The sequence below is a fragment of the Capra hircus genome, chromosome 10, assembly GCF_001704415.2.
Source record: "Capra hircus breed San Clemente chromosome 10, ASM170441v1, whole genome shotgun sequence".
In the NCBI taxonomy this organism is placed as follows: domain Eukaryota; kingdom Metazoa; phylum Chordata; class Mammalia; order Artiodactyla; family Bovidae; genus Capra; species Capra hircus.
Window position 1 is genome coordinate 99,340,726 of NC_030817.1, and position 10,169 is coordinate 99,350,894.

Below are 10,169 nucleotides of genomic sequence, written 5' to 3' on the forward strand. Positions count from 1 at the left end.
AAAAGCCATTATCTCAATAGATGCAGAGAAGGCCTTTGACAAAATTCAACATCCATTTATGATAAAAACTCTCCAGAAAGCAGGAATAGAAGGAACACACCTCAACATAATAAAAGCTATATATGACAAACCCACAGCAAACGTTATCCTCAATGGTGAAAAATTGAAAGATTTCCCCTTAAGTCAGGAACAAGACAAAGGGGCCCACTTTCACCACTATTATTCAACATAGTTCTGGAAGTTTTGGCCACAGCAATCAGAGCAGAAAAAGAAATACAAGGAATCCAAACTGGAAAAGAAGAAGTAAAACTCTCACTGTCTGCAGATGACATGATCCTCTACATAGAAAACCCTAAAGACTCCACCAGAAAATTACTAGAGCTAATCAACGAATATAGTAAAGTTGCAGGATATAAAATCAACACACAGAAATCCCTTGTATTCCTATACACGAATAATGAGAAAGTAGAAAAATAAATTAAGGAAACAATTCCATTCACCATTGCAACGAAAAGAATAAAGTACTTAGGAATATATCTTCCTAAAGAAACTAAAGACCTATATATAGAAAACTATAAAACACTGGTGAAAGAAATCAAAGAGGACACTAACAGATGGAGAAATATACCATGTTTATGATCGGAAGAATCAATATAGTGAAAACGAGTATACTACCCAAAGCAATCTACAGATTCAATGCAATCCCTATCAAGATACCAGAGGTATTTTTCACAGAGCTAGAACAAATAATTTCACAATTTGTATGGAAATACAAAAAACCTCAAATAGCCAAAGCAATCTTGAGAAAGAAGAATGGAACTGGAGGAATCAACCTGCCTGACTTCAGGCTCTCCTACAAAGCCACAGTCATCAAGACAGTATGGTACTGGCACAAAGACAGACATATAGATCAATGGAACAAAATAGAAAGCCCAGAGATAAATCCACACACCTGTGGACACCTTATGTTCGACAAAGGAGGCAAGAATATACAATGGAGTAAAGACAATCTCTTTAACAAGTGGTGCCGGGAAAACTGGTCAACCACTTGTAAAAGAATGAAACTAGAACACTTTCTAACACCATACACAAAAATAAACTCAAAATGGATTAAAGATCTAAATGTAAGACCAGAAACTATAAAACTTCTAGAGGAGAACATAGGCAAAACACTCTCCGACATAAATCACAGCAGGATCCTCTATGATCCACCTCCCAGAATACTGGAAATAAAAGCAAAAATAAACAAATGGGATCTAATTAAAATTAAAAGCTTCTGCACAACAAAGGAAACTATAAGCAAGGTGATAAACAGCCTTCTGAATGGGAGAAAATAATAGCAAATGAAGCAACTGACAAACAACTAATCTCAAAAATATACAAGCAACTTATGCAGCTCAATTCCAGAAAAACAAATGACCCAATCAAAAAATGGGACAAAGAACTAAATAGACATTTCTCCAAAGAAGACATACAGATGGCTAACAAACACATGAAAAGATGCTCAACATCACTCATTATCAGAGAAATGCAAATTAAAACCACAGTGAGGTACCATTTCACACCAGTCAGAATGGCAGTGATCCAAAAGTCTACAAGAAATACATGCTGGAGATGGTGTGGAGAAAGGGAACACTCTTACACTGTTGGTGGGAATGCAAACTAGTACAGCCACTATGGAGAACAGTGTGGAGATTCCTTAAAAAATTGCAAATAAAACTGCCTTATGACCCAGTAATCCCACTGCTGGGCATACACACCGAGGAAACCAGAACTGAAAGAGACACGTGTACCCCAATGTTCATCGCAGCACTATTTATAACAGCCAGGACATGGAAACAACCTAGATGTCCATCAGCAGATGAATGGATAAGGAAGCTGTGGTACATATACACAATGGAGTATTACTCAGCCATTAAAAAGAATACATTTGAATCAGTTCTAATGATGTGGATGAAACTGGAGCCTATTATACAGAGTGAAGTAAGCCAGAAAAAAAAAATACCAATACAGTATCAGTTCAGTTCAGTTCAGTTGCTCAGTCGTGTCCGACTCTTTGCGACCCCATGAATCGCAGCACGCCAGGCCTCCCTGTCCATCACCAACTCCCAGAATTCACTCAGAGTCACGTCCATCGAGTCAGTGATGCCATCCAGCCATCTCATTCTTGGTCGTCCCCTTCTCCTCCTGCCCCCAATCCCTCCTAGCATCAGAGTCTTTTCCAATGAGTCAACTCTTCACATGAGGTGGCCAAAGTATTGGAGTTTCAGCTTTAGCATCATTCCTTCCAAAGAAATCCCAGGGTTGATCTCCTTCAGAATGGACTGGTTGGGTCTCCTTGCAGTCCAAGGGACTCTCAAGAGTCTACTAACACATATATATGGAATTTAGAAAGATGTAATGATAACCCTCTATGCGAGACAGCAAAAGAGACACGGATGTATAGAATAGACTTTTAGACTCTGTGGGAGAAGGAGAGGGTGGGATGATTTGGGAGAATGGCATTGAAACATGTATACAATCAGGTAAGAAACAAATCACCTGTCTATGTTCTATACAGGATACAGGATGCTTGGGGCTGGTGCATGGGGATGATCCAGAGAGATGATATGGGGTGGGAGGTGGGAGGGGGGTTCAGGATTGGGAACTCATGTACACCCGTGGCTGATTCATGTCAATGTATGGCAAAACCAATACAGTATTGTAAAGCAAAATAAAGTAAAAATAAAAATTTAAAAAAAAAAAACGACACCTGTACCCAGTGTTCATTGCAGCACTATTTACAATAGCTAGAACATGGAAGCAACCTAGATGTCCTTTGTTAGATGAATGGATAAAGAAGACGTGGTACCTATGTACCATGGAATATTCCTCGGCCATAAAAAGGAATGAAATTAGATCAGTTGTAGTGAGGTGGATGAACCTAGGGTTTGTGACACAGAGTGAAGTAAGTCAGAGAAAAACAAATATCATATATCAACACACAAATATGGAATCTAGAAAAATAGTACTGATGAACCTATTTTGCAGGGAAGAAACAGAGATGCAGACGTAGAGAATGGGCTTGTGGGTAGAGGGGAGGGGAAAGTGAGGGTGGGATTAATTGAGCGTGTAGCACTGACAGACAGACACGTGTCAAACAGACAGCTAGTGGGGGGCTGCTGCACGACAGGAAGCTCAGCCTGGCACTCTGTGATGGTCTGGAGGGGCGGGGTGGGGGGAGGAGCCTCAAGACGGAGGGGATGCCGAAATATATGCAAAACTATGACTGATCTGCGTTGTATGGCAGAAACCAATACAATATTGTAAAGCAACTATCCTCCAATTAAAAATAAAGAAAAAAATAAGCTTCAATTAACTAATTGCTTTTATACAGGACATCCTATCACACAGCGGAATCAACTGTATTAATAAAGACATCTGAAGTAAAATTAGTTAACATATAGGACGTTTTCATTTTTCAGGCCTCCTCAACAAAAATTTATCCTAAATCAATAAACTAGAAATTTAACTAATATACACACACTTATATTAATATAAAAACAATAATGATGATGGAATTACATCTTTAGAAGCAATCTAGCTCATTTTATAGATGAGGAAACTGAGGTCAACAGAGTTATAAATTAGATGAAATCCGTCTTCAAAATAGTAAAAATATTTTTGTCCTCTACTTTTAAGTCACTCTCAAAAAACATAGGCAACAAAAAACAGAAACAAAACTTTAATTTCATTACAATTGAGGATCTCTATAATACTGAACCAATTAGTATATGAAGATAGCAGATAGAGAAATGGTGAAATGACTCAGCAGGTGGTGGTGGGAAGATTAAGTCTACAACAGCATGGTACAAATGAGAAGTAAGCCACTTTTATCCTAGAATCTTGAAAATCTTTAGGAAATGGAGGCAGAAATCACGGAAGTCAGTTGGAAGATTTCTACTATCTCCCACCTCCAACAAATTACTGAACCAGAGGGCCCTTGACTGGAACATCAGGCACAGAGGAGGGAGAGATGTGGTGCCTTGCTGGAAACTGGCGGATAACATTCCATCTGCATCATAAACAATGAAACTCCCAAGCTCTTCTGCCTCCCAGATTTAGTAGTATTATTGAAAACCAGAAACATTACTTTGCCAACAAAGGTCCGTCTAGTCAAGGCTATGGTTTTTCCTGTGGTCATGTATGGATGTGAGAGTTGGACTGTGAAGAAAGCTGAGAGCTGAAAAATTGACGCTTTTGAACTGTGGTGTTGGAGAAGACTCCTGAGAGTCCCTTGGAGATCCAACCAGTCCCTACAAGGAGATCCAACCAGTCCATTCTGAAAGAGATCAGCCCTGGAATTTCTTTGGAGGGAATGATGCTGAAGCTGAAACTCCAGTACTTTGGCCACCTCATGCGAAGAGTTGACTCATTGGAAAAGACTCTGATGCTGGGAGGGATTGGAGGCAGGAGGAGAAGGGGACGACAGAGGATGAGATGGCTGGATGGCATCACTGGCTCGGTGGATGTGAATCTGAGTGAACTCCGGGTGTTGGTGATGGACAGGGAGGCCTGGCGTGCGATTCATGGGGTCGCTAAGAGTAGGACATGACTGAGCGACTGAACTGAACTGAACTGAGGAGAGTGAAGGTGGCTACAATGTATGCATAGGATTCTTACATAATGTTGAATTCAAGTGTACATTTCCTTCCTTCCAAAAATAACCAAATGTGCATCTTCACAATACACCTTTAAAGGTAGATGGAGAGTTCTGTTGTGTTGCTTTTGCTCTTATTGTAATTACTATTTTTAAATAATAAGGACTGTGTCCTTAGCAGTTTCAAGAGAGATTTGGGACCAATGATACTATAAAAATGGGAAAATTCTTTGTCTGAAATGAACATTCATGGATAGTGACACATCTGTCTACACAAAGAACAAGAATGTTTAGATGCACACTTTTCATTCAGGCGTGCATATCAAAACCTCGATGTCTATCTGGAGCTTCTGGAAAGGGATCTTGTGTTAATATAAATAACTTGCAAATAGGAAAAACCCTTATGATAAGAATTAAAAATACATTTCTCCTGAAACACTGAAAATAGGAAATGTTTCATAATACAGTGAAAGAAAGTGAAAGCATAGTGATAGTTTTCCTAGACATGGCTTATGATCACCAATGTAAATGGCAAAATATTTAAGATTAATGTTAATCTGAAGCTCATCCTCCTCTCTTATCAACCCCATCAGACTGAACACCTGTCACAGGATCTGTGCTGTGGACCCTCGTGTGACTCCACATTATGCATTCCTGCTTCCTTGAGTAACGGGCCCAGGTACTTCTTACCAACTCTCAGACTAAATGGTTCAGATGGAACCAACTTCATCCTCAAGTCTAGAGGTGGACATTGGATCCTTGAGGGACCATCCAGAACATCATCAACCTATCCCAAATACAGTAATCAGTTAAGCAAAGAAAATGGGTACATCAGAAGGTTCCAGGCCTTTGGCCCTGGGCACTGGTGAGAATTCTTTGCTTTCTGCAACACAAAAGATTTAAGGATGAGCTTCTAAAGGTCAGCTCTAAGAGAAAGCCTACCTGAGAGGGAAGTCAACTTCCAAATGGATGCAAAACAAAGATTAAAAGAGTGATTCGATTCTGATTACATCAATACCTCAGATCTAGTGGTATTTAAGCAATAGATACCCTTGGCTTTTCAGATATATGAGCCAATTAAGTTCCCTTTTTTGCTAAAGCCACTTTGGATTGGGTTTCCTATTACTTGAACTAAAAAACCCTAAAACAATCATGCATTTGTATGTAAGTATATTCAAGAGAAAACTATGTATAATCTAGTCTCCTTCCTTAGATCATATAAACTAAATTCCCCACACATATCTCACATATAGTCTTCCAACACAAATATATATCATAAGAGAGCCTAAAAGCTATTTTTTAAATTTTCAAAACCTAGAACCCTTAATAAGGAGTAAGAAATGCTCCATAAATGTTTATTGAGTGATTCGAAAATGACAGACTGAATATATGAATGAATAATATAGATCCCTGAACTTGTCCATATTAATCCATGCAATATAGATTTTCTGTATAGATAATCATTAATCCTAATTTAATAATTTTCAAGAATCATTGGAAGCTCCCAATCTTCTTCAGCTGAAAGAAAACTATTAAATTAGCTTTATCCAGTGCAAAAGGAATGCACCTACAAAATTCTTAGTGCTTAATTAGAGACTGGAAAAAAACAAGTTAAACTGGCATGGTTCTTATCAACTAGAAGCTCAACAGTTAATATGTATGATGTATGGAGAACTCTAAAGGAAATATGACTATACAACTGTATGCATATAGTTAAGATAACTTTTGAAAAATCCTCATATTATACTGATCCCTTTATAATCCTAGGAATTTTCCTCTAAATATACACTAATTTGCTTTTACAAGAATAATAATTAAAGTAATTTTACCTTGTGCTGTATACGCTGTGTGTGAAGGGCTGATTCATTGGAAAAGGCCCTGATGCTGGGAAAGATTAATGGCAGGAGGAGAAGGGGATGACAGAGGATGAGATGGTTGGATGGCATCACCGCTCAATAGACATGAATTTGAGTAAACTCCGGGAGTTGGTGATGAACAAGGAGGCCTGGCATGCTGCAGTCCATGGGGCTGCAAAGAGTAGGGACCTAGTGACTGAAAAACAATACATTGTGTGAAGTCTTTATATACATTACTATTTCTTAAACTCCTCATATCAACTGTACATGGTATAACTGAAGATAATTTCTTTGAAAGTTTGAAGGCCATAAGTATTCAAATAATAATTTATATTTTAAAAGAATGTTTTTCATGATTGCCCATTTTTAGTCACGCTGTATAATAACAGATCACTTTGATACAATGTGCTCTGCTAAGTTTTTGTTGTTGTTGTTTATTTATGGGTTTCCCTGGTGGCTCAATAGTAAAGAATCTGCTTCAAGGTGGTAAACGACAGGAAGGTGATGATGAAATGAACAAGGCAGTGTGGAACACAAAGAAAGGTTAGAAATTTCATAAATCCCATGGAACAAAATATATTCACTGGTGAGTAGAAGTTACTCCAAATGCATAGGAAGGGAGAGAAGCCTGAAAATGAAGGAAAGTACAAGTATGCAGTGGGCCCTGCCTGATCATTTCCAAAGACCTATTATATCGTCCTCTCCTGTGGCTGCTACAGAAAAAGCAAATCCTAGTGATTAGTGATCTTATGAAACTTCTTTCTGCAGATTAGGAACAAATTGTATGTTTTTAAAATAAATCTTGTGCCTAAAAAATTTCCAAGTGCTTTTTTAAGCCATTTTTAAGGAAATGAATATGGTTTATAAATTCTGATTTTGTAATAAAAATGTGGTGAGCAAAATATATTGATTATACATACAATGTTTATCTTTACATTTTATGTGATACATATTTTCCTTTCACAGGTAAACAAATATTTTCATTTGAATCATCCACAGATACACAGAATTCTTTAGTAATTTGCATGGTATTTAACTCATAAAAGTGATTCTGTAAGACATCAATGCATATTAAATTTATTTCATATCATAGTTGACATCTCACATTATATACCAAAACTATCAGACTAAAATGGCTTTTGTAAATCACTGTGCCCTTTTGGAATTAAGATATCTAAAGTAAGAAATATTAACCTGGAGTGAGTCAGGTCCCAACAGTTTAAGTAAATGATCTTTTATTGTAAGCATTAGTGCCCATACTTTATTGATGGGGAAAATGGGGCTCAAAGAAAATAAGTAAGGTCAAAGTAAGCCAAGATTCAAATTCTTGCCTCTCTGATTCCAAAGCAAATGCTCTTTAAAAAAAAAAAAAAAATTTGCTTTTGGCTTTGCTGGGTCTTCCTTGCTGCAAACATGCTTTCTCTGGTTGTGGGGCTACTCTCCAGTTGTGGACTTCTCACTGTGGTGGCTTCTCCTGTTGGGAGCACGTGCTCTAGGCTGCGCAGGCTCCCGGGCTCAGTCGCTTGGCAGCATGTAGGATTTTTCTAGATTGGGGATTGAACCCAGGTCTACTGCATTGGCAGATAGATTCTTTACCACTGAGCCACTACAGAAGCCCTCTTTCTTTTTTTTTTTTAATGTTTCTTATCTGAATCCATTTTTTTAATTAAAGTATAATTGCTTTACAAGGTTGTATTAGTTTCTGTTGCACAACAAAATTGAGTCAGCTATATGTATACACACAATGTATAATAAAATACACTAGAAAAAACTTCATGAGGTCAAGGATTTTTATGTTTTGTTCACTGTTGTAGTTCCAGAAACTATGACAGTTACTAGTATATATTTAAGAGGTACTTAATATTTGTAAAACAAACAGAAAAATGGTTACTTCCTTTTACTTACTATTAACACAACCTAATGCTTAACTTGTTTAGCAACGAGAGGATAAGTGTCTTGTATTTACATCTGACTATGTTTATATTCTTGTGAATGTGACATAAGAGAAAAGTGAATAAAGAAAACACATTGTAAGAAATCCCAGAATTCCTGGGATGATTTTCTTCAGTAAATGAAAGAGGTGGAAGACAGTGTATATGATGGTTTTATGTCTAATTGTAACAGTTTCTCTCCCTAGGGACATAAAGGTAGGCAAAGTATGCGGGTGCACAGGACATGAGTGATTTGAACATCCTCATCAGTCTACTTACATTTTTTTAGTGAACAAGAAGGAAGGTCATCAGCTGAGACTATGAATGGGGGAGGTGATAGTGTTTGAGAAGAGAAAAAAAGTCCAAAATAGTCATGTGACAGACTTGGAGAGGGAAGAGGTTAGGGACACACAAAAAGATCAGTGGCATCTAGAGAAGGCTAGCCTGCAGTCCTGTTTATCCACCGATTCATGTAGAGAGCCAGATTTACCCATGGCTGCGGTTTTGTAAAGGACAAGGCAAAAGATGGGCAAGGGAGTGATGATCAACCATGAAATTAAGCTTTGTGGGAGGAAACACAGAACAGCAAGAGGGTAAGAGACAATCAAAAGTGGTCCATAAAATCAATGGAGTCAAGGTACTGAACTTTATTAAGTGGAGCCATTTTTGTAGCCACTCAACTCTTTTTGACTCTTAATCCTGTTGTTAACTATGTTACTTCCTTTTTTGTACTACATGAAAATAATGCTAAATTTGACATTAAACTCACCTACTCAAAAATACTTTACTGAGTACCAGATGCTGTGGGATATAAAGTTAAATAAGATTGGTCTTTTACCTCAAGAATTTCACAACCTCCCAAAGGAAACAGGCAAGAAAGCAAGGAATTACAGAATAATGTGGAAAATTCTATTGAAAACTACTATAGTGATACAGAAGGGAGATCTCTGAATCAAATTGGAGGGTGACAGAAGACTTCTGAGGTGGGGCTTTGAAGATCAAATAGACACTCAAACAGGAACTAGAAAAGGTCCTTCCATGACTCACCCAAACTATAAATCAAAATGCTTACTGAAGTTCTACCAACCAAAAGTCTTATGGCACAGCTCTAAAAATCACCTCCCAAATTAGATAATTTCATGGAGTAGCCATAGCAGTTCTGACAGACTGGGCCATTTCACCCAGTTCTGTTTTCTACATCTTGTCCATGAAGCCACCTTGAGCAACTACTTCAAGTATCTTGCTGGAATCAAAATGCTCCATACAGGTTCTCTGACCTCCCAATGCAGGGAACCTATCTAAGGGAGAGATTAGTTTGCCATTCGTTCTTAGAAAATTCATGAATACCCTCACAGTTTATCACTGGCTTTTTTACCTAAGTGCTAACAAGCCACTTCTTTTATATTCTGTTTAAGGATTTTCCCAATAACTTACATCAGATTAGTCAACCTGTAACTTGCCTGCTTACAGAGGGTGATATTAGGATGGGAAGCAATACCTCTTTTTGAAAATATTTTAAGGAGACAATAGTGTTTGAGAGTCACTTTTATGCTGAGGGAATTGAGATGAGAAAGTTCTGCCTAAGACAAAGGATGAGGATAGATAGGGCAAGATAAATGGGACAAAAAGGGAGAACATTAGCCTGGAGAAATGGAGTGTTATTTAAGAAGTTTGTGTTCAATTCATGAAGGGGAGTAATCCAGGTCAGCTTGGATAAAGTCATTAGAAGTCAAAGATGATGTC